Source organism: Arvicanthis niloticus, chromosome 12 (genome assembly GCF_011762505.2).
Source record: "Arvicanthis niloticus isolate mArvNil1 chromosome 12, mArvNil1.pat.X, whole genome shotgun sequence".
Lineage (NCBI taxonomy): Eukaryota > Metazoa > Chordata > Mammalia > Rodentia > Muridae > Arvicanthis > Arvicanthis niloticus.
Window position 1 is genome coordinate 16460364 of NC_047669.1, and position 6210 is coordinate 16466573.

The following is a 6210-nucleotide window of genomic DNA, read 5'->3' on the forward strand; positions in this document are numbered from 1 at the left end:
CCTGATTATATCCAGCAAAAGCTCTCACCTGGCCCAAAGCTCACTATCTGATGATCTAAGCTATGCTGGAGAGCCAGCTGGAAGAGCAGGAACCTGGTTCCTGGGAGAAGTCCATTTCCTGGGAGAATCCTGTGGGGTTGGGTAGAGCCTGAGGCTCCAGTGGTAGGGGCAATCTGCCTGGGTTCTGCATGGCCCAGTGTTAGGCTGCAAGCTTCTAAGAGGAGCCAGGTGTCGCTCCTGAGAGGCAATGGTTCAGCGAGAAGAGCTGGCCCCTAGGCCCTTTTAACCACAGGTCACACAGATCTAGGTAAACTTTCCTTGGCTTTTGAACCACAAGGGGATATTTCTTCTTGCCTCTGTACTCACTGGCTGTTTCCGCCCTCTGCCATTTATTAATCTCACTGGTTAACCATTGAACCAGCTCAGCCTCCTCTCCAATCCTGTTCTCCCCGTTGGCTTCAGACAAGGGCTCGAACTAAGCAAACCTTCAGTTCTTTTCTTTCTTTTCACAGCTGAAATCAACTGATAAAAGAGGTGGGGCTGGGGTGCTGTTTGCTAAAAGGACACTCCCTAAGACCCATGCCCTGGTGAGAAGGTGAGAAGTCCTTTCCAGGGCAGGCCAGCTATGCTTAAAGGCATCCATCAGCTGCACACACACACACACACACACACACACACACACACACACACACACAGCTTAATCAGTAGAGGCATAATTTAGAGAAAACATCTATAATTTCTTCATCATGGAATCAAATTGCTTGTCTCTAAACACTAATGCCATTGGAGTTTAGCTCCTCCAGTCAAAGATGCATGCTTTGGGGGGGTGGGGGGGATGCCAACTGTGGTGGCGGTGAGGAGATGGAGGGAAGGGAAAGGGGGAGGGGTACAAAGGAAGGGCCTTCTGAGCACAGGGCTTTGGGGCTTGACATTAGCCACACCCCAGTTTCCTTTTCTCTAGAATATCAGCTCTGTGAGGACCAGCATTTTATTTATTCGTTGCTACATCTTCAGCACTAAGCAAGAGGTAGGTACTTAAATATCTGTTAAATGCATGGGTGACTGGATGCAAATTAGTGACCTCGTCACTAGTCCCAGTCTTCTGGGGTGATGGACATTTTACCATGTTCAATGGCTACATTTCTAAAGTATCTGGAAGCTCCTGCTCAGTTAGGACAAAATTCACAAAGAACAAGGAGGAAGACCCTCCTGAACCATTAGCACAGCTCCAGAGACCTAAGTGTTTGTCTATCAAAAACTCAGGGACAGTGCCCAGCACAGCCCCTTTCTGTGGCTCTCTGCCTACCGTTGAAAGGGACAGATTTCCACTGTAGACATTTCTACTCCAATGACTCCCACTGGCTGTGAGCACTAATGTGTGTTGGGCAATTCATCTGCGTTTGTCTTTAATGCCCATGATAGGCGTGATAGCCTTGCTCTGTGGTGTGATCCCTTTTACAGCTGAGGAAATGAGCTGCAATGAATTTGTCAAGGTTGGAGAGCATAGCTTGGCTTGTCCTATCTTTGGCTGACGCCAGAGATTGTACTTTGTCTATCACGCATTCTTCTAGATCTACATACGATACTAGAACTGGCTGTTGCCCTAACTCAAGTCTGCGTATTTACTCTTTTAGTTACTCTTTCTGCTTCTAACTAGCTCCAGAGCCTGGGGGAGCCACTTCTCTCTTGGCCTCAGTTTCCATATTCTCAAGTCCAGAGAGCTGAGCAAAATTACTTAGAAAAATCTCCCATGGGTGGGTCTGTAAGAGGCGACTTCATTTTCTCCGAGGTCGCAACTTAATTTTGCTTTGGAAGTTAAACCAAGAAGAAAACCATTTATTGAAAGCGGCTCAAAATGTCTCCTGCTTTCTCTGCTTGAGGGACACTTTTGAACACCCCGCTGAGACCTGGCTCTGTTCCTTTTATAAAGAGCTGCCCTATAATCAGGGTTCTGGGCTCAAGTAGGCACCAGCACCAGCCTGTAACCTCTCGCTGAGGTTTCTCTCTAGTTCAGAATGCGTGTAGCAGCAGCTGGTCCCTTCCAGGGGAAGTGCCTGGCCTTAGGCAGCCTCTGGGGAACCTGTAGGCCTGTTTGTTCCTGAGGCTAATCTCACTGTGGCAAGATGGTGGGAAAGGGTGACCCTGGGGAGCCAGCCATGCTGAACTCAATCCTTGTTGCCCAATGAGGAGATGGAGAAACGTCAGGATTCTCAGCACCAGCTTCTGATTTCCAGCCGCTTCTGCATCAGAGTCCACAAAGAAGGACAGAGGTCTAATCTACCTGGCGGAGAGCCGCAGATGTCCCTTCTGTTATGGCCCACCCGAAGCCTCCAAGTTTCTTCACCAGAAGTCCTATGGAGAAAGCCTCTTACCAAGCCTGACCCCTATAGCTGGTGGTTGAGCCGGCACTCACACTGGAAACTAACTAAGCAGCTGCCTGGACGCCTGATGAGGACATCAGGAAAAGAAAAGGTTATGGTTTGTGTTGGTCCAAAGGACCAAAAACATTTGGGCACTTTATTTAGGCTCCCTTGAGGACAGACCATACTGAGAGCAAGGCCATTAGTGATGTTCCTGTCTTTCCCTGAAACCTATAGGTATATGTGCATGTGTACACACAAGGGAGCATGTCCCAATAATAAATAAGTAAAATAACTTTTTTTTTTTTTTTTGAGACACGTTCTTAATGTGTTCTATGGCTGTCCTAGAACTTGCTGTGTAGACCAGACTGGCCTTGAATTTACAGATCTACTGACTGCTATCTCTCAAGTGAGTGTTGGGATTAAAGGGACCATGAAGAGAGGAGGCTTCTGGGAAGTGATTAGGGTGTGAGGGCCTGGCTGTCAGTAATGTGATTTAGTAAATCTAGAAGATTCTGGAGGGACCCTGTTTGTTCCTTCTGCCAGGTGAGGTCACAGTACCATCTAGAAGAAATGAACCGTTACCAGATGCCAGGTCTGATGGTGCCTTGATCTCAGATTTCTTCACCTCAAGAACCATGAACAAAACATTCTGCTGTTTATAAAGTCCTCAGTGAAATACTTGGTTCTAGCAACTTGAATGGACTAACACTGGCTACAAACGTACAGGACAAAACTGCTCAGTTGCTAAATATGTGAATTGCTTGCAGATTTAATACAGATAACTTTTGAGTATTCTTTACTGCTGGTGCATGTATATGGCTGTTTTGTGTTCAGGTTGCATGGGAGCAATGCTAGAATGTGCTTGTGTTCATCATTAGTTGATAAGGTCAAGCCTGGACTACTACTAATGTTAATGGACCACTACTGCTCTGCTGGTATCTTATAGATACCAGATAAATCTTATAGATACCAGATAATATATAGATACTCCGATAATTCCAGTGAACAAAGTGGCAAAGATTAAACATCACACCAAAAGCTCACTGAGGACCATGCTTGAGATATGCAGTATCTCCATGTCCTTTCTAGTTTCATGTCAACTTGACACAGCATCATTTGGGAATAGGAACAATCAATTGAGAAGATGCCTCCATAACATTTACCTGTAGTAGTCTCTAGTGCATTTTGTTAATTAGTGATTGATGTGAAATGGCCCAGCCCACTGTCAGCAATTCCACCCATGGGCAGGTGGTTCTGGGTTCTATGAAAAATCAGGCTGAACAAGCCAGTAAGCAGCACTCTTCCATGGCTTCTGTATCAGTTCCTGCTTCTAGTTCCTGCCCTGACTTTCCTGGATAATGAACTACAAGCAAAGATAAAATAAATTTCCCCACCCCCACCCCCTCTCTCCAAATTGCTTTTGGTTGTAGTCTTTACCTATAACAACAGAAACCCTAACTAAGACAACCCTCAAAGGGCTCATGTGTTGAGGGCATGATCTCCAGTCTGTAGTCCTGTTGTGCAGTGCCTGGATCATGGAGGAGCTAACCTCATCAACGAATTAATCCAATGGGCTCACAGATGAATGAGAACGTTTGCAGCCTGGTGGGAGGAGTTCATTGCTAGAGGTGAGGTGTTGAGGGGCATCTCTTGTGCCGGGTCCTTTCTTCTGATGCTGCCTCATTCCTAACCATGAGATGAGCATCTTCCTTCCATCATGCTCTTGTGTCATGATGTTTCCACCTTGCCACAGGCTAAACACCAAGAACCTGGCTAGCCATGACTGCAGCTCTGATCTGTAAGCCAAGACACGTCTTCTCCTTCAGGATGAGTTCTCAGGCCTTTATAAGATAAGAAAACTAACCAATACTTTAAGAGATAGTGAAACCAGCCCTACTGACCATCCTTGCTTTGAAACGTCTTATCAAACGCTGAAAACATTTTGAAACTCTTGTCAGGAAAGAGGAAAGGGCTGCATAGACCATATTTCAACTGAGGGCCTCATCTTCTGTTGGTAGAAAAGGAGTCTGGGGGTTTCTGCCCCTTTGCACATAGATCTCTGTTGGAATGTCCCCTTCCCTTGCTCACAGGACAGTGGCAGATGGACATCTTCTAAGATGTAACTCAGCATGGGTCTAAATTTCAGCAAGCTGTGCCCTGTTCTGTAAGCAGAATCACCTCACCCTGGAGAGCAAGCAGCCTGTGCCCTGTGAGGATGCTGCTCCCTGAGGACTTCACCCCACAAATCCAATGCTCTGTGTGCATCCTTAATTGGACCAAGATTTTCTGACATTGAATAGAACACGTATTGTCCTTTCTTCTTCAAACTGAGCATAATCTTTATATAAAAGGTACTCAGTGGTATGTATTGTGGTAGTCTGTAACGTGACTAAACGAACTTCTAATTAATCAGACAAAATTAACCTGTAATGTGGCACAATTGATAAAGCCATAATGTAATACTATGTGGGCATCTCGTGGAACAGGCATTGACTGGATTCAGCTACCATTCAGGTCCATCTTGGTTACAGCTAGATGGTGGTCAGGACAGGAATCATCTGAGTATTCCACTGGACTGAGCATTCACAGTGGTCCCTCCCTACCCCATGTGTTGCTGCTATGCTTTAATGGTTGAAAGAAAAAGTGGTTGGGCAGGCACTTCTTTCCATGGGGCGTCCTCAAGGCAGGACAATAACCAAACATCTTATATAGTAGTGTCTTTGCTTCCATGAGTGTTTTCCGAGAGACCTGGGGCGTAGCTACAAGGCTTCCTGTGACTTCCTCGGAAGCTCACAGCATCACTATGGCCACTCTTGAATGGTCAAATGGAAGTCACAGAGCAGAGTAGATTAGGAGGAAGGAATTTTACAAAGACATGATACAAATTGTTTTTTTTGTTTTGTTTTGGTTTTTTGTTTTTTTTTGTTTTTTTGTTTTTTGGTTTTTTCGAGACAGGGTTTCTCTGTGTAGTCCTGGCTGTCCTGGACTCACTCTGTAGACCAGGCTGGCCTCAAAACTCAGAAATCCACCTGCCTCTGCCTCCCAAGTGCTGGGATAAAAGGGGTGAGCCACCACTGCCGGCATGATACAAATTGTTATAGTTAATCTCTTATCAGACTGGACTGGGCTTGGAAATACCTAAAAGATTAGAAAAGCACACCTCAGGCATTCTGTGTGGTATATCATGGGTGATTAGATCCTGAGGGTTCCGACCTAATCATCAAGTTATTCTCTTGATGGAGTCTTAATATGATGCCATCTGACAGAAGTGATGAAAAGTAGTGGCAAATGAAACACACACACACACACACACACACACACACACACTTCAGTTAATTTTTGACATGAGTAGCTCAAAGGTTGGGCACTCCTAACCATTCCCCTTGCTACCCCAGGCCCAATGGGGGAAGTGGCCAGTTTCAGCTTATTCAAATTCTTCCTCTCCTGCAGCTCTTACCTCCCATCCTTCTCCTCTCAAGTCATGGTGATTCTCTGACTTTGTTTTTTTCTGTTACTCACCCACACAAATATAAAGGTTCCGTTGTCGCTCTCTCTCCTCTCAGCCATTGGCTGTTGGCTCTTTATTGATCGATCAAAAGCCAATTGGGGACAAGGCTCTTCAGCGTTTAGACATGCAGATTCCCAATTAATTCAAAGCATTAGAACCAATCCTCAACAAGTATATCCTTGGGGCTATAGCCTTCCTTAATCCATTTCTGTATTTCTTTCTTCTGCTTTCTGTCCATCATGAGGTGAATGGCCTCTGCCACATGCTCTTGCTTCCACAGGCCCAGACGTAATGGAGCCAGCATACACCTATATCCCAGGACAGGCTGAGGCAGAAGGC

At 45.7% G+C, this 6210-nt stretch overlaps 1 long non-coding RNA gene across 2 annotated transcripts; it reads left to right on the top strand.

Annotated features, from left to right (window-relative positions):
- Positions 1-454: 454 nt before the first annotated feature.
- LOC143434007 (uncharacterized) lies at positions 455-3122 on the top strand. 2 transcript variants are annotated; one of them, XR_013103150.1, is made up of 3 exons: positions 455-595; positions 962-1027; positions 2188-3122. It is a non-coding gene; the product is annotated as an uncharacterized LOC143434007 (long non-coding RNA). The 2 variants fall into 2 exon arrangements; XR_013103149.1 differs by having other exon boundaries at positions 2191-3122.
- The last annotated feature ends 3088 nt before the right edge of the window (positions 3123-6210 follow it).